The sequence below is a fragment of the Lissotriton vulgaris genome, unplaced genomic scaffold (assembly GCF_964263255.1).
Source record: "Lissotriton vulgaris unplaced genomic scaffold, aLisVul1.2 SCAFFOLD_817, whole genome shotgun sequence".
In the NCBI taxonomy this organism is placed as follows: Eukaryota; Metazoa; Chordata; class Amphibia; order Caudata; family Salamandridae; genus Lissotriton; species Lissotriton vulgaris.
The window spans coordinates 475,086-494,539 of NW_028255577.1; the positions used below are offsets into that span (position 1 = coordinate 475,086).

General features: G+C 42.8%; 1 protein-coding gene across 1 annotated transcript in view; it reads right to left on the reverse strand.

Annotated features, from left to right (window-relative positions):
- PALS1 (protein associated with LIN7 1, MAGUK p55 family member) overlaps positions 1-19,454 on the reverse strand; it is a 489,281-nt gene that overhangs the window by 336,661 nt on the left and 133,166 nt on the right. The gene's annotated exons all lie outside the window — the stretch shown is intronic.

Here is a 19,454-nt window from a genome sequence, read left to right on the forward strand (position 1 = left end):
AAATCTGCCAGTTACACAGTCATAAATGTCAAACAGCCCAAATGAAAACAATTTATCTGAAGGAGACTTTTGAATTATGTATAAAATAAGCAATTGCAGCCAGAATCTGGGTATTACAGGCTTCATTTTGCAGTGACTTGCAGTATTGGCACAAATGAAAATTATTTCCAAATTCAAAGAGATTTGTTGCAGACTGCAGCTGAAAAGATCATGCTAGGATGGGTAAAAAATGTAATGTTTTGTACCCATTTGGACCCCATTGCCATTTTCCTGAAGAGCTGTGTTCACAGCAGCAGTAGGGAGTGGAGAGGTGGGAGAGGCTGAGGTTAGAGAAGGTCGGGAGATCATGCAAGTTACGGAGAAAGATCTGGGGTTTTTCTCTGGCCTGCACTTTCAATATCTGCTTGACTAAGATTTAAGCCACAAGTCTCTCTACATAATGATAATCTCCATCAATAATAACTGCTCATCTTTCACTTTATTCTATTCACATATTTATTTCCTATTCCCTTAAGAAACTTCAGGGTCTGTAACTGGGACGGGTGGCCCCCGCCCCCTGTGCCCCGAAGTGAGCCCGTAACCTGTGACCCCCCCTCTTGTTTCCTCAGGTGTCTGCGGCCCCTACCTGGAACAGGTATGAAGAGAGGTATAGCTGCGACGACGAAGAATTGGACCATGGACCCTTTAAGTGGCCAGGTGGGAGTATGGAGGAGGAGGAGTCAGGACACGCTTTAATAGAAGACCGCCCGCAGGACCAGGTGTGTCTGTACGCCAGAGGAGCGGTCAGTGAGTGGAGAGGAGAGGCGTGGAGCAGGAGCGTGAGCGAGGAGGTGAGAGGAGAAGTGGAGACGGAGGCGGGAGTAGTATTCGTGGAACCTGGAAGAGCTTTGGAGGAGGCGAGAGCAACCGCGGAGGACGAGACCAGAAGCGGACCGGAGCATTGGACGGAGGATTCCCCGGCAGCAGAGCCGCTTCTGGGACGCCGCGGGACAGGGATCCTGACGAGAGCCACGGGGTCAACGGAGCCAGGAGGCCAACGGACACTCTTATCGCCCAGTTGCTCCCCTGGAGGGGCGTGGCTAACCGAGGTGCGTGACTGGATAGCGGGTTAGGTTCGGTACAATGGTAGAAGGGTGCCGAAGTCCATAGTGTCATCCCCTATCGCACGTCCTGCACTGAACCGTTACTTTAGTGAGCACTATGGTTATCCTCACCCCCTTTCCCTGAGTCTGTCCGTTGTTCACGCTTGTATCTAACATCACCTCTCTTGTGTCTTCCCCTTCGGCGGAGCCTGGGTCACCACGGAGCCCGAGGAGAGGAGGAGAAGGAGGAGCCCGTCCCGTCGACGAGAGGAAGGCGTGCTACACAAGTGCAGGAGAGAAAGAAGCCGGTCACCGAGAAGACCAAACGCTAGGAAGACGTGTACTGACCTCTTGTTCAGCCAAATAAAACCTGGTTTGCACCTCACAAAGACTTGTCTCCTGCCTTTTCCCGCCGATCCGGTCACAGGGTCATACCTTGAATCGATTAATGTCTTATTAACAACAACAACACCTTATGTGAACATGCATGGAGCTAATTTGAGACCAGAAGGAACAACAGAAAGCTGATACTGGGTAGAACCCACCACAAAGAAAACACAAGCTACTATGGGACTGTTCGAATGGGATGTTGAAATATGCCTCCTGTTAATCCAGCGATGCCATCCAATCTTAGAAGTCCGAGGCGCAATACCTTCAGCCAGAGACAGCATCTTTAACTTTTCTTCACTGAGATGTTGGGTACATGTAGATCCATAATAGTGTGGCTGGCCGGGTCGTTCTTGGTGACCAAAAATACCCCAGGCCTAGCTTTGCTTCAGGCAGCAGCTCAGTGGTTCTCTTGTTCATGACAACAAACACTTATCTGGACAGAACTTGGTTCATCAAACCTGCTGAAAAGACTGGAGGCAACAGGGTGAATCTTCTTGTAAAGGGAGGGCGTACTAATCCTGTGACCTGCAGGGATCAATGGTCCAAAGTAAAAGCTGACCAACTGTCTGCGACACCAGACTCCTACGGCCATCACCCAATGGGTCACTCGTGCGTGCACTTGGGAAAAACAAAGTTTTTTCAAGTGGCTGAAATACCAAAGGAGGAGGAGCCAGAGATTGCTGCAAATTTTTAAATGAGCAAATTGGTGTTTGTCTCCTCGACTAGTAGAGGACATTCGAGGATCTTTGCATCATCACGCATCACTGAGGTCCTCAGCACTCACACAGACATAGTACTGTGATCGATCAGACGGGAGAGGCGGACCCACCTGGCTGCCAGTTGTTTATCACGGCACGTATTATAGGGCGGATTGGCCCAGACTGTTTGATTTATACAGGTCACACACTGGACACTTGCTAACCTTGGGATGGATTGTTGAAGGCTACAAGCCATGGATATTTGTCCAGTATATGTACGAAACGCGTTGGCTCTTTTTGAGGTGTTATCATTGGATGCTTTTTTCAAGTGAAATAAATAACAAGCATTTGCAATGCAATAGGTTTACATTTATAAGAGTTTTTTAAATGAGACATCTATTGAATTAAAAATGCTAGCTTTTAAAAATGCGAGTACTACAGTGTGGAGAGGGAAATAGACGTGCAGAGTCAAGGAACTAGGGAGGTTCCTTTGTCGGAACTAGAGATTCGGCTACACACTTTAGATGAGTGTTTTCACTGCACTCTGGTTTCTCCAATGAGAGATAATAATCGCGCCATACCTAGACCGATTATGAAGGGAAATTCTCATCCACCCAGTGTTCGGTATGAATGTTTTCCCTGCACGCCCCCCTCACCCCCCACAGTGTGGAGAGCATTGACTAAAAGTCACCCCATATCATCTTATTGTATAATCACAAATTTGAGATATGACTTGACCCGCTCTCTTTTAATTTCTTTTTGCCTCCTACCTTTAGGTCGCCTAACTAGAGCAGGACCCCTTGGCCCTCTTTGTACCCGACCCAGTGAGGTTGTATTTGCTTTTTACTTCCTGAATGAGCAGTGTATCACCTTTCTTCTTGTGTAGTACCTTGGTTAGGTCCTGACGAATCGCCAGTTGGCGAGAAACATGTTGACCACACCAGAGGGTTGAATTAGTTTTCTGTATACCTACACAGTTTCTAGCTCCCCTCTCACCCCTTTTAATCAGGGAATCAGCCACGTCAATAAAACCCATTGTGGACTGCTTACCCTTTTTAATATTCACTCACTTTGCACCGACTACACTTACTTTCTTTTTCACTCACACACACCATCGGCAAGGAACAAAAGAACTCCGCCAAAAGAGTGCCTTTCGGCACTCCGTCAGACATTGCAGCGCCGGTCTGACGAGGAGCAGTGAGCCGATGATGAAACTGGACATCCTACAGTCAGGGTGTGTTTCACACCTAACGCTCTGGGTGTGTGAGGCTCTCTAGTTCCGACAAAGGAACCTCCCTAGTTCCTTGACTCTGCACGTCTATTTCCCTCTCCACACTGTAGTACTCTCTCCCCCGGGGAACTTTGTATCCTTCTGTGTGCTCTAGTCTAGGACATGTACACTGGACCCCATTAAATATCGTCCGATCTCAGTTCCTCTTGTTGGTCCAAAGCTTTTAAAAATGCCCATGCAAGGCTTTAACTTTAATCTCGGCCTCACCCCTTTCTTTAGAGGAGCCATTTCTAAAGAAGGAGGTGTGGTCGCCATAAACATGAAAACGCCGCATACCGCGCTTTTACAAAAAAAAAAGCATGTTTGTCAAGCGCCCATACCGCACTTTCACTTTAATGGCGGCCACGCCCCTTTCCTTAGACTCCGCTCATTTAACCTCTTCGCCGCTAATGACAAGGGTAACTCGTCATGGACTTTCCATTGATTTCAATGGAAAGTAAATGAGAAACAAGAGTAATGCCTTAGCAGTAAAGGGGTTAAGGAAAAGGCCACGGCCAATATTGAGATGTAAGTGCAGGATGGGGCAATTAAAAAAATAATTAAGTAAATGGTTTTTATAATAAAAACATGCAGCCACGTTTGGCGTAACAAGTAAAACAAAGGCATTGGCGCCACTATCAGTAACGTGACGTGCTATGTAAAAAGAATTACGCTGTTGCGAGAGAGCGTCTCCAGCCTGCAACAGCAGGCATACGAAAACCATTAAACAAAATAGCGCTTGCAGGCTGCAATTAAAGCCTACCAAGCAACAACACATGTAAAAGGGGATGTCCTCATGGGAGGTTACAAATGAAGACAAGGGGGTACTATGGATGGACTAACAAGTCTATTTACGAATCAGAAGCCAGCATTTATGAAGGAGAATGACCCAAGCTAATTACAAATACGGGCGCAGAGTGGGCGGGGTTTCAAGTGCACACTCCAACACAGCATCCCTCCCAGAGCAGCTCATGTGCTGCACAGGCTCGACCAAATAAAAAAGAAGAACTGAAAAAGTTGCCTACTGGAATCTGATTGGGAATTATATCTTGTGTGGTGCATAACTAGCTGTGTTTTGAATTCGGAGAATGTGACCTCAACTTCCTTAGATGTTGATCTCGTAAGACTGCTTTTCTAAAACTCCTTTCTTACATTCCATATGTGTTGCAGCTATAACACTACCTTTTCTCTCTTTACAAACATTGAAACAAGACTGCTGGGGGGAATTTTTGCAGCCGTTGGTAATCTACCTACTGGCTTTTCCACACTGATACTATATAAGGCTGCAAAGACATTTCAAAGCATGCACTGAATGCTTTACCTGCCTCATCACTGCATAGCAGAATAAAATGAAGCACTGGAAATCGCTTTTCAATTAAGCACACATTAGAGGTGGGGTGGAGGGGTGGGGGGGGGGGGGGTAAAGTGAAGCATATCCTTAAATGTTCCTAAAATCAAACAGCATGTCACTGTCACTATGTTGTACTGGCCGATTTCATATCCTTAGCTTGCCAGCACATTTCCATCTCAACAAAAATGTAGTTTAACACGTCTAGGCCATTTCCTACTCAGAATATATCTGAAGCAGGTTACTCAATACACTTACATACAACAATTTTGACCCAGAGGGATGAAAGGCAATTTATTTTGAACAAGTGGTTTGCAAAGTTCCCCCCTATATCTGCTATGTCTATCACTATTAAAAATAAACTTTCATATTCTCCTAGGTTTCACCCTCCAACCCTTCATGTCACAAACCCCTACAGACCCTCCTACTCTTCTTCTTGTGTGAGTTTATTTGCTTCAATTGCTCCAGAATGTGCTGACTGGGGAGTCTAGTAGCCGCTCTAACACTGCCCTTGTAGTTCAAAGATTACCACATAATCAGCATTTGAATCCTCCCATCTCCTCTCTGGTCTCCAACAACTGAATGCCATATGAGAGGAGGCATGCCAGCAGCACTGATCTTCGGTACACCAACATTACATTGCTAAATAGGTGGTGCAGTGATGAACTCAGGAACCATCATTTTTTTGGTTTTACATTAAGCCCTTGTTCTCAATCATTCAAAGCTCAATAAAAACTCCTGTGGCGCTTGCAGGTAGAAAGAGAAAACCTTTAAAATAAAAAGCTGTCACATTACACTTTTTGTATGCACCTCTTACAGTGCAAAAGCAACTGTCTGCGTGGGACCTACCTTCAACCACTTTTCACTCAGTTTGGCTTTTCGGCTATACACAGAAAATAGTCTTGTAGTACAACATTTATATAGCGCTTATTACCCCTATATGTGGGGCTGTTGAAGCGCCTGCATACATGGGTAGCATGCTACATGGTATAGGTTGGGTGGTTGGAAGTGCGTTGCCTTTGTTCGGATCCTCTGTGGGAAGTGTTTCCAGGTCAAGCATGATGGCCACAGAGGTGCAGTTATCGTGTCATGGGATGCAGCGCTTAGCAGTGCTATGGACGAAGAAGTGTGGGAGACAAGTGCACAGTTTATGATTTTCCGTAAGCTGCCAGCTTGGAGCAGACCAGCAGGTCCCCTGATGGTTTTCTTGTGTTTATAATCAAATTAGCTGCTTACTGCAGTGAGTCGTCCATTCGGAGGTATTTTGTACAAGGTTTAAGGGAGAAATGGTGGAAAGATCTACTAGGATTGACTTTGTTAATTATATCCCTTTGTTATTGTAAGATATCAAACAATGTTTGAAGTATGTAACTAGTTGGGAATGTAGTAGTAGACTAAATTAAAGTCCTCCGTTGGCCACCATCTCTTCAGTTATTTCACACTTCTTCAGCAGTGGGTGTTTAACTGCTGTGGACTGCTACAATACGGAGTTATGGACATGACTCTTAGCAGTTCCATCTTATAGGAGTGCAGGAGTGTCGAGCAGCAACAGGGCATTATTATGGTGCCGTTTATAGTTCATATTCCTGTTATTTCACCCCTTGCTAGACACCGCAAAATCTAGTGACAATACTCTGATTTCCTTTTAGCCTCACTGACAGGTTATCCCTAACATACAGAAAGCAATCAGAGCCATGCAATTTCAAGATTAATTTCACAACAACCATCTCTATGGATAAGTGTAAAAAGAACAACTGATGGACAGAATGCTGAACAATGTCAAACATTCACCCCAGTACAGAGATCTAGGCTCATCTCCATTGTTTTTGCTCCCCATGCCATTCAAGTTTAAACCCAGCCATATCAGTCTTGACCCTGATCCCCTTGGGAATAATCCAGCCTGAACGGCCAGGTCGGTCCCAGGATTCTGGTTTCCAGTCCAAGGAGGACCTGGCTTGGTAGTTCGGGCTGGACTGTTCCCATGAGAAACAGGGTATGTATTGCGCTTTATATAGCGCACGTATCACCCGAAGGCATCAAGGCGCTTGCCTTGGGAACCCGTCCTGGTATTCCCCTGTGAGATAACCCCAGCAGGGTATCCACAAGTTAAAAGCCAGGCATCCCGCCGCGAGGGGCCGTACTGGAGATTAAGCAAGCTATTGCCCAGAGTCGCAGAGTGTGAACCCGTGAGTCGAGTAGGCACCGGAACGAGAATTATCGAGTCTGTGGAATTTTTGAGCCCAAGACCCGCCGAGGCGGGGAATTGAACCCTGGTCCAGGACCAATCTCAGCTTCCGGGTCTGCCGCCTCTAACCCCAGAGCCACACTTCTCCACTCCAGGGTCAAGACTGATTTGCAAATGGCTGGGTCCAAACTGGGGTGGTGTTGGAAGCAAAAGAACGATGGATTTAACCCAGATCTCTTGACTGGGAGTGAATGTTTGATTCATTCAGCATTCCGGCCATCATTTGTTGCTGCAGCACAATGGATGAGTGCAAGCACACATGTGAGTGAAAAAGTAAAGAACTAAAGATATTTTTAGGGCAAGACTTTGAAAACTCTAAAAAGAACATCATTGGGCTCATTCCCCAATACAATGGTGGAAAACAGAAGATTGGCAAAGCGGTCAGAAAAAGATCAAAGTGAAGAGTTCCAAGACCCCAAATTGTCAATACAGTGAGAATCTTTTAAATATCTTACATCAGAGACTAACAAGAGATAAAGAGTCCATAGCTTTCAGGCAACACCAAACTCAGGCATTCCAGATTTCCAACAGAAACTCAAGGTAAATGGCAAGGAAAAAATACCCAACAAACGCACTATTGCCATAACTTGCTCGTCCTCTGCAATAAGGCAACAGTGCAAGTGGGAGCAGTGGCTCCTCCTGTACAACAGGGAGAAACTCGTTATCCGTGAGGTCTGAAGGAATCGTGGAGGAAAGCAGCCAATTATTTGCAGAGCCTCCCTCTCGAATTTTGTTATGAAGAAAACTGTTGCCATCATCCTGACTGATAGAAAGAGGTACTTTGATGAAGATGTTGAAAATGAGACCGAAATTGTTGTCTTCCTTCACCTCTTCAGAGGAAAACACTTTTAAAGTTCCTGTAAATTATAAGAAACCCTTTGCCTTGGTAGTGTCATTAGCCTTTTCATATGTTGTAGGGATTCATCAACCAGAGCCTCAAACTATTTGTCATTGGAAACGGCAGGTGAATAATATTTGTCAGCAGCCACGAATACCTGTGAAGAACAGATCTGACTGTAGACAGAAGTTCTAATTCGCTTCCTTTACTCCACAATAGTGTTGCCCCATTTTTGAAATGTTTCAGGAAGAGGTGTTAATTCTTCCACGTCATGCCTTTGTTAATATGTGTACATGTCTAATGCTGGCTATGCACCAAGTTGCAGCTGATGTTTGTCTTTTTCTCCCTACTAGCTCAAGTCTTTTTATGTCCCTTTTAGGTGGAGGACCAGGGTTGGCTGTTGATAAAGCTATTTTCCTAGCTGTTGGTGTTATTAGGGAGTGTGCCACTACATGAGATGTAATATATTAAAGCTCTTGTGTGGATGTTTTTGAACTTTTTCGTTCTCGGGGTTATTGCTTTTGAAGTGGCTGGCTTTAGAAACACTTTTTAGGGGCTGGTCAATTTTGGGTAACCCAGGAAGGTAATGATGCTTATAAGCCAAGTTTTTAGTTCTAATAGTAAAGTAGCATCTTCCTGCTTTGTATGCATTCACACACCAACTGAGTGAGGAGCTCAGTCAATGACAGTGCTATACAAATACATATTGTATGGAGAAGGCCGTGACCCAGGAACAAATTCCAATGTCCTTCCTGTCTTTCCACACAGGAAACTTTAAAAAAAAGTTTTAAAAAATACACCGTTTTTAATAATGACATCCCTGCATTTACACCTAATCAAAGGGGATCCCAAATTTGCCTTAAGGTGCAGCATAGTGCTTACTACTGTGGCCACAGAAAGTGCTGTAGCTCTGTGTACCCACCTGCAAGGTCCAACCTTCATGGCAGGGTGCGCAGTTAAATAACACAAGACCTTTGAATTCCAGCATACAAAGACCGGCATGTTCATTGGACAAGGGGCAGTCTGCGGCAGCCCATGGTTGGGAGCAACTGACTGGAAAGCTTGAAATAACAAACCGGCGCTATGGATACGATCGAGCAGCACAAGAGAGCGAGCAAACCATTCCAGCTGACTTGACCGGTTGTCTCTGCCATTCCCAGTGTGTAGCCAATGATGGACAGCGCCATGAGAGGAGGAAAGCAAGAGGAAGAGGAGGTAGCAGCAATTGGATGTGGTCAAATGGGCAGAGGGGTGGACCTTGAAGTAGGGACAACAGGTCAGAGTCGCTGCATCTGCCCTGGCTGTAAACTGAATGTCTATCTGTAATGCAACTGGTGGTCATGTAAAGAGCTCCGATACCTTCAAGTCCAGTTGGTGTAGGCATCTGGCCATAAAATGAATGCAAGATCGATCTTGCCCAAGGCCCTAAAGAGTCGACTAGCCCTTTGGGAATGTGGTATGAAGACCAGAGGTCTCGTTCCGAGATCACAGCATTGGAAAGTATAGGTCACTATCACCAAGAGAATAGGAAATACTTTAGTCAATCTCAACTTGGGATTCATGCAAATTTTACTGACGGTCCTAGCAAATGAAGGGTGCAAGCAGCTGAGGCAAAGAGGTTAAGGGAGAGTTTCGAGAGTATTTGCTTTTGGGCCCTCAGTCTTGTACAAATTCCAGGCTTTAGGAATGGCACAAAAGCCTTTTCACTTGGTTGTAGTCAAAAGCAGGATACATCGATACAGGGTGGTGGGGTTGGATTCGAAAAGAGCCTTCATTGTTCAAAAACTGGAATACCTGGGACCAGTATTGTGTATTTCATTGCCAAAAACTCAATAAAACAAAGTTAAACAAAAAAAGCAGGATACATAGCTGCTTAGCGAAGGTATGAATACGGGTCGAGAAACCTAAGCGGGCAAGAAAACCAAGCTGCAGCTGTAACCTGTTGTCTCCGCCTATCCGAGTGTGTAGCCAATGATGGACTGTGTCATGTGAAGAGGAAATTGGGCACACCAGGAGAGGAGGGAGCAGAGATCGGATGCAGCCTAATGGGCTCTCACCCCACCCTTTCCTTCCACCCCCTGCTCTGATGCCCCGTCCTCGGGAGGGGGTATATTTGGTGTCACGCCGCTCTGCACAGGAAGAAACAAACCCTCTGCCTGGAATAAGCGGTAAGAGGGAGGGGGTGGGCGGAGTCTCGACAGAAAGGAAGGGTGGATGGTGCCCCTCCCGGAGGCAGGGGCAGATACATTGATAGGCTTGGAGCGATCCCTACATGTACTCCGAGCAGTGCCTTTGATGTTGGTGATGTTGAGTGTGGACTGTCCCGGCCGAAGCAGGATTGACTCTGCGTTCTGTATAGTGGGGCCAGAGGAGGGAGCACCGTCTGCTTGATGCTTGGTGTCCTTTGTCGGACAATAAATAGCTATTTCCGTTTCTTGTACACGTGTGTTTCGAGCCTACATTGATCCGGCTACGGTTCGAATTATAAAAGGCAGAAATCATCTGGATTCAGTGCCCCCTCAGACCTCAGGGTCCCGGTGCCGCTGCACCTGCTGCACCAATGGAAGCCATGCTCCTGTACCTTGGGTCCTGCCAGTGTGAAGTGCATGTGTTCACATGTAATCAGGTCTATGTGCACATGTGAAGCAGGCCGTGGATGGCAGGGACCTCATGCCTGCTCAGGGCACCTCTCTGCAAGTTCCAAGGGGCAGGTGTGGGGGGTAATTTCACTTGATTCATTTAATGAGTTTTGCTTATTTGTAGACAGCGAGTTGTGGTCACATATCTTTTCTTCTCAGACACCTCCTTCTTGCAGACACCCCATTCGCTTTGCAGACATCACATTATTTTCGCAGACACCTTCCACCTCCCTCCAGACACCTCCCTTCTCCTCACAGACACCCCCTTCGCCTGGTTTTCACATACCGGGACAAGGAGCAGAGACCGCGTTGGCTCATTCAATGGCAAGAGGTAAGAGGTGCGTAATGCAGCTCTCTTCACTCCCACACTGCTCGAAAAAATTTCAGAACTTTATACATTTATAAATTCAGCAGAAATTAGCTTGTAAATCGTTCTTTTTTTATTTTCCAATAGAGCGCCATGACTCGCATTAATAAACCTCACATACGTTAACTTTAAAATATTTTTTTTTCTTTCAACAGCGCGACATGCCGCACATCAAGAACTATACAAACATTCAAAAGTGTAACAAATAAAAGCACTGCAAGCGGGGAAAAAAAACATTAGAAGGAAAGGCATGGGGCAGAACATTTTTTTTTTTAAGTGGGGGGACGAGTAGGCACACTTGTACAAGAATTTGCAATGGAATACGTCTCGGATTTGCAAGAGTTTGAGCTATTGTCATAGTAAATAATAATGCTTTTTATTTGTGTGTTTACTAAACCTGCAAGGGGTGTTCAGGCAGCGCTTGCAGGTTTTTTAAACACATAAATAAAAGGTATTCTCATTTACAATGCCAATAGCCAAAACTCTTGCAAATGCGAGACCTATTGCATTGCAAGTGCTTGTTTTGAGGGAGCTGCAGATCCGGTCATTTTACTTGAAAACTTAACATTACCTCACACTCATCAAGATTTTTTTTTTTTTTTTACAGTTTTTAACTTTTATTTAGTAGGAGCTTGACCCAAAGGAGTTTTATCGCCCTTTACATGAGCACCAGTTATGTTACACAAGCACATTTGTATTAGATTTTTTGGGCAGGGATGAATAAGTGATTAGCCCAAAATCACAGAAAGTCGATTAGGCTGACCCAAAGACCCAAACGAGGCTCCCCAGTTCCAGAGTCTTTACACCACACCTTTATTAATATTTCCAAAATTTACAGCTTTTTGTGTGGCGCGGTATAAAGATGAAAACCTTGTTTCAAGTCGGATTAACTTCACTAAACCAAAATGTCCAGAATGCGGAGGGCGTGGATTGACGCCTGAAACGAATGGCGGTGTTCTGTTGAGCTTCGCGAAACAGGCCGAGACTTCCAGCTCTTGCAGCACGATATCCGACGCTGGAGCGAGGAGTGACGTCGGAAGCCATGCGGAACTGAGCTGTCTGTTTTCTGCGATTACCTGAGGATTAATTAGGGAGAATTAGCACGTTGCGCTCGGCGCTTCAGGAATGCTGAGCGCGACCGCCATTTTGGTTCCTTCGTTTCACCTCTGAGGTAACGCTTCAAGAGAATTTTATGACTTCTGCTCCTGGTATTTCCTTCGTTTTTGACATTTGAAAGACCCTTTATTTGGAGGACTTAACACTTGAAGCAACTACAGGTGACCAGTATGTACCTTTGACTATTTTTAAAATGCTGCTTTTACTTATACATCATCCTTTCTTCAGTCAGAAGTTGTTTTAATTGGCAGCCTACATTATACATCGGAGTATCTAAAATCTTTAGACTTGGAGACAATGCTTTTTGCTGCACATTTTGATTGAACAATGTTTTTTCTTTCCTTGCGTCATACTTTTGCTATTGTACCAGAGAGTATTAACAGCTTTTGTTGATAGCCGGAGTTGCAGTATGCACATCTACTGGGTTTTCAAGTCGCTTACAGGCTCGCTACACTAAACGATAAATAAACTAAAACTTCCTCCTGTATTATGCGTACTATTATTGCGAGGTCCTTTCCTATCAGCAGATATATATTAAATACCGACGATCATCAATAGAGCAGTTTCAACTTCAGTTATCTGCATGCTGGAAGCTATTGGGACAGTCTCTCTATAGTCACCTCCTCAATTCCTGTCATTCTTCCATTGCTTACGCAGCTGGAGCTGACTACTAATAGTATTCACTCAAAGACCTCATTACAATGTGGGACTCTGGTTTCGCTGATATATTGTTTTATTGAGCCTCAACATCTCACCTCTGCATCTCTCTTATGAGAAGATTGAAAAAACGTGGTTCCTCTGCGCCACGTACCACGCATACATTTATTAAGAACTCTAGAATCTTCTCTGAATTCTCCAAGATGGAAGACTCGTTGGTAGCTGCTCCAAAAACCCCATCTTCTTTTAATGCAAGTACTTCTACAAATGACAAGGTCACTACTAAAAGGCTGAAAAAAGACCCACCTTCTCCTTTAAAGGCTTCCTCACCTGCATCTTTGGATGTACTACTGGAAGAGATAAGGGCTCTTTGCCCCTTTATGGAAGACACTTCTAGTAAGTCGAAAATCTTAAGAGATAAGTTGCTTGTTCATCTGAGATATGTTATCGCAGTGGAACAGAGTGTCTCTTCCTTTGCTAACACAAAGGAGAAGATCAATATTCTGCAATCTCAAGTTACATCGCTGCAGCGGCAAGTCGAAGATTTGGAAAATAGGAATAGAAGAAATAATCTTCGTATTTATGGTCTACCGGAAGGTTCAGAGAGGTCGGACTCCTTAGCATTCTTCAAACCCTTTCTTCCCAAGTTGTTACACCTACCAGAAGGCACTTCACTCAATAGCCAACGTGCTCATAGACTTGGCCATCAACGTACAGATACCTCCTTTTCTCGGAGACCAAGGTGGGCGTTCTTCATGTACTTTCTTCAATACACAGACCTCCTCAGGGTATTGTCAGCAGCTAAATCCATCCAACATGTTACTTGGTTCTACACTATTCTTCGCTCAAGATTACGCTAAGTCCACTACAGATAAGCGTAAAGAATTCTTGAACATGAGACCTGCTCTACGCCACATGGGTGCTAGATATGGCTTTTTCATCCCTGCCTTTTCAAGGTTACCTACAACAAAACAACGACCTTTGAAGATCCTGTCAAATTGCAAAGTTTCATCAATTTTTATTAAAACTGACTATATGGACATGTTTGGAGCCTCTTCCTCTCACATAGCTTAATTTGGTGCTTTCTTATATTGCAATGGTTCTTCTTTCTGGTTTTATTGTTCCTAGACTTTAATGTCTAATATTTCAATTTATATTATTTGTTTGGTGTTTCTGACATTATATTTTGTTCGTTCTGCTTTTTTGCTACGATAAATGTTTGTCTTTTTTCTCTTCTCCCCCTTCTTTACAGGTCCCTAGAAATTTGCATTTACTCTGTTCCCTTCCTTTATATGAATACCTGTGGTTTGTCCTCGCTCCCCGTTTCGTTGTGTCTGGATGCGCCGTTCGTCTTCGTGGCTTCATCTCCCCTACACCTTTGTGATGGTTTTTTAATTAGGTACGTTTTGTTTTTGCTTTCTTTCTTTTCTTTTCTTCATGTTTCCTATTTTTGTATTCTCATTTTTCCTTTTCTATCTGCAGATCTTTTCTCGGTCTTCTTTTTGTTTCTCTTCTCTTTCTCCTTTGTTCTTCTCGTTACATATTTCTCCCCTACTTCAGCCTTTCACTTCTTATTTTTCTGGGCTTTCTTCTGTTCACTTACCTCCACACCCACTGTTCTTAATGTTTCTCTGTTATTGCAGTACATGTTCATATAGTTGGAATGTTATTAACCTTACCTGTTGTTCTTTGATGGTCTTTATTGACCTCCTGTTTTTGGTAATTTTATTGCTGATTTTATGTCCCTGAAAATCGTTTCTTGGAATGTTAGAGGTCTGAATTCTCCCATCAAGCGACAACGATTTTTAACACGTCTATCCAAGTTAAGAGCCCATATGGTTTGCTTGCAAGAAACTCATTTGAATGCTACTTAAACTTTGAAGTTGAAAAGAAATTTGGTCGGTGATGTTTTTGTTTCTCTGGGTGATGGTAAACTTAATGGCGTCATTACTCTTTGCCATAAATCGTTAAAGATTAATTTGCTTTCTCAAGAATCTGATGAAGGTAGATGACTATTTACTAAATTACAAGTGAGAGGTGTACATTTATCTCTGTTTAATGTTTATACACCCACTAATGGAGATCCTTTGTTTTGGTCTTTTTTATCTCAGCAAATTTCCTCCTGTATTGATGATAATTTTATTCTCGCTGGGATTGTAACCAGGTGTCGGACACCTTCATTGACCGTAATTCTCTTGTTTCCTTTAAAGCCCATAAAATTTTTGTTCAAACTATTCAACAATATAAACTTATTGATGCCTTTAGAATTTGCAATCCCACCACTAGAGAATTCACGTTTTTTTCCTCTGCTCACCAAGCTCAATCTAGATTAGATAATTTTTATGTCTCACAAGATATTTCCCAAAGAAGTGCTGACATTGGCTCTATTTTAATCTCAGATCATGCTCCCATCTCCATTCAATTAGATACAATTCCTAAATTCAGCTTACCTAAAAGATGGAGATTTAATAACTCACTTCTTCTGGATAAGAATTTTCATACCTCTTTTTTATCCTTTTTTAACGAGTATTTTACACTTAAGCAGACTGGTAATATTCCCATTTTTGTTTGGGATGCATTTAAAGCTGCTGCCAGAGATTTCATCATTGGCTACATCTCCAGAAAGCGTAAAAATGCCCGTCAGGTTACCAGTGTTATTTTGATTGAGATTAAGAAGTTAGAACACTTTTACTATACTCCTAACTCAAAAAATTGTCTCTCACAACTTATTTAGAAAAAACTTCAATTTAACAAAGAAACTACAGAGAATGCATCGCCATTTCTGTTGAAATATAGCGCAAAGTATTATGGGGGTCAAAACAAGGCAGGCAAGCTATTGGCCAATTATTTAAAAATTAAACACAACAAGTTTGATAATGAAGCTATCTGTAATGAGCATAATATATTACAAACCAAGGATTCAGATATAAAAAAGGAGGAATTCATTTAATATAAGTCATTATACTCTCCTGAGACCACACCCTTAGAACTTCACATTACACATTTTCTTTCAGATATACACAAATCTTTTAATACACAAATTGAATTTTGCCCACTAGAAGCTGACTTATCACAACAAGAACTTCTTAGTGCTCTACACTCACTTAAGAAAGACAAAGCCCCAGGTCCTGATGGTTTTACAGTAGAATTTTTTACTCACTTCACTTCTATCCTTCTTCCTAAATTACTTAGTCTTTTAATCTCTTTACATAATATGGCAAATCTTCTGGATCCTTCTTAGAAGCCCTTATTGTCTAATACCTAAAGATGGAAAGGACTTGAAACATTGCAAAAACTATAGACCCATTTCTCTTGTAAATATGGACTATAAAATATTTTCCAAAGCTTTGGCTATTCGGCTTGAATCATTTCTGCCTCAATTGCTGGGTGCAGAACAGTCGGGATTTGTTAAACCCACACCTACCTCACTCCTTACCTGCAATAGCCTTTGATGCAGAAAAGGCCTTTGATCGAGTGAACTGGTCATACCTCTTTCATACACTGAGATGGTTTGGTTTTGGCCCCAAATTATTTCTCTAATTTCTATCCTGCATTCCGGCCCACAAGTGAATGGTATTTCATCTTCCTATTTTGTCTTAAAAAGAGGGGTTTGTCAAGGCTGTTCATTATCTCCTTTTTTTTTTAATTTGACCTTAGAACCCTTCTTGTCCAGGCTTCGTCAAAATGTTGACATAAAAAGATTTGAAACTAATGATACTCAAATTAAATTAGCAGCTTATGCTGACAATATCTTATTATTTCTCCCTGAACCTCAATCCTCTGTCCCTGCTTTTTTTTTTAAAGAAGTAGACCTTTTTTCTACTGCCTCTGGCTATAAGCTCAACCGAGATAAGTGTGAAATATTGCCACTAACCAAATATACATTCAAATATGACTTTAGTTCCTCTAATTTTGCTTGGAATGCACAACACATTAAATATTTGGGTCTACACTTTACCCCTTTAATTTTGTCAACGGTGTCTATTTGCTTGGAAAATTTCATACAAAAAATCTCTTCTCCGACTACTAGATGGCATCCGCTATACCTCTCTTGGTGGGGTTGTTTAGATACTACTAAGATGATGCTGGCAGCTTTGGTTTTATTCACTATTTCTAATATCCCCGTTTCTATTCCTTTACAATTTTTTAAAAGAATCACTTCGATATTACCATCCTTTCTGTGGAATAAAAAAACCTCCTTGCATGTCTTTAAAACCCAAAAGAGAAGGAGGGGTTAATTATCCCGATTTTCCCACCTACCACAGATCTGTCCTTCTTCACCAAGCTTCGAGATGGCTTTCTGACTCTTCAATCGATTGTCAGATGTGGGCTATGCTTGAACGCTCTTTTCTCTCCCCTTTTTCTTTTAAGAAATTCCTCTCTTTTGCTCCTAGACCTCCTTCTTTATTTACTCCCATTTCCAAATGTACCTTGGTATTTCTTCACCTTCACCTCCTACTGATATAGAATCCTTTCTGAACTCTATGGCATATTACATCTACTTTAATTGGTGGGAAACCTTTTTATTGGAATTCCTGGTGAAATAAGGGCCTCATCTGGACATCTCAACTATTTTCTCAAAATAGGATATTGTCTTTCTCCGAGGCGAGTCAACAATTTCACTTACCTCCTTCTTTCCACCCCAAATATATTTTACTCTCATAAGCACTTTTAACGGCTTACACTCTAATTCAAACGCACCCAACATCGCCCCTGTTAACAGTTTATGTTCTTTTCTACTTTCATCCTCTAAAGCTTCCAATATTTATATTTATTTACGATCCGCGCAATCCATTAGACCAAAGACCAAAGTGGAATTATCTTGGGAATAGGATCTTGAGATTGACTGGTCCTCTACCTTATGAAATAAGATATGGTCTAAAATTAGGAAAACGTCCAGAGCAGCCAATGTTACGCAAACATTATTCTTTATTTATAACAGGTTTTTGCTACACCCAGCTGTATTACATAAGAGACATGCCACATTTCCTGACACCTGTTGGTCATGCTCCTCTCCACTTGCTGATTTAAAACACATGTTTTTCACTTGCCCTCACCTACACAATTTTTGGACATCCGTTTGGAATCAAATCAATTCTATTTTCAATTCTAATTTTTCTTTCTCTATCACACATATCTTCCTGGGTAGCCTATCTCCTAAATGGGAGGACCATGCCTCTAACACTAACATTGTGGACTTACTATTGGCAATTACTTTTCAACAAATCACAAAAAAATAGGAAGGACTTTACAAACTTATCGTTCCAAGCTTGGTGGTATGCAGTTTGTTATCATCACAGATTAGACACAGCATGTGTTCATCCAATCCATTTAGCCATGAAGAGATCCATTATCTGGTCACCGGTTACACTGTTTTTTGATCTAGTGTAAACGCTCCTTCTCGAGCTCCATGATATTCCATATTTTAGACATTCCTATTTTATACTATGCTATTACAAAACAGTTTAAGTATATTGCTACATGATTCTTATATGCGACTTAATATTACTTATATTTATATGGATATGTAATGCTTTCTTATTCCAAACTGGATAGGTTCATATGATACAATTACATTTTATTTTTCCCTCTTTCTGTTCCCCTACCCACCATGTATGGTATTGTACTGCATCACTTGTTTTCTTAATAAACTTACTTTCTAAACTAAAAAAAAAAGTGCAGGTTTGGACATTTCTCACCGCAGACAAACCTGTTCTACTCAGTGAGTCGCATTCCTACCTGTATGATAATGTTTCCAGGGCCTTTCCTGCTTCACAAGTGAAACTCTCTCCAATGTGCTATGATTCTTGCACCGTTTGTCTGGCTGTACGTTCTGTTCCTTATGTGATGTAGCTCCCACATTTCTTTGCCTACCTTATTTGTGGTTTTCAGGCAGTCCGCAGTGCAGGGTCGGATGGATTCGCAAATATGCAGCGCTAAGTATGAACGGGCACGTCCCGGTCTGACCGTAAACACAATAACTCAAGCCTAACTTGACGCTGCAGAATGACGAAATAGCTTTGTCTGTAGCGCCTTTCGCATGCTTCCTAAATCCACCCTTTCGCATCTCATCACAGGGAGAGGTGTGGTCTGTGAACCTTGCTGGCTCCACCTCACCCAGTGGTGAGATACTGAAGGGTGGGGTAGCTGGTACTGAGTTGCATTTAAACTCATACAGCCCGGGCTTGAAAGCTAAACACCCCAGGCTGTTTTAAAGGGACGCTCTAAAACAGGGGTCTCTAACCTTTTATGTAGTGAGAGCTAATTCTGCTCAAGGAAAGTCCTGTTGAGCTACTAGCATATTTTTTCACTGTCAAATGCTGATGATATGTATTAACCCCTTGCCCGTGGCTGGAATTCTGCTCCTGTGCGGCACATTCCGATCGCGGGCGTGACGGCTCCCGGCCGTCATCAGCACATGAGCACTGTGACGCATGACGGACGGGAGCCGTCATCAGCACGCAAGTGGTTAACATTACACTATGACCACCCTAAGCACAACTATCAGTAGTAACCACCAAAAAATTCCAGGTGAAGTTATCAGCAGAATGCTAGGAAAACGTTTATCAATATTAAATGCTTGTAATCAAGTAAAATTCAAATCATAATATGCAGTGTGCCACAAACGGTATTGCCACAGCAGCAAGTCTCCCCAACTCAGATTTAAAGTGGATAAACATGTTTCATATGGCAGACCCATAGGCCAACGCTGCAGCTTCCACATGCTTCAACACCCTCCACATACTCAGCAAGACCTTCAAATGGACCCACCCCCCGAATCAAGGAAGACCGTCACCCATGCAC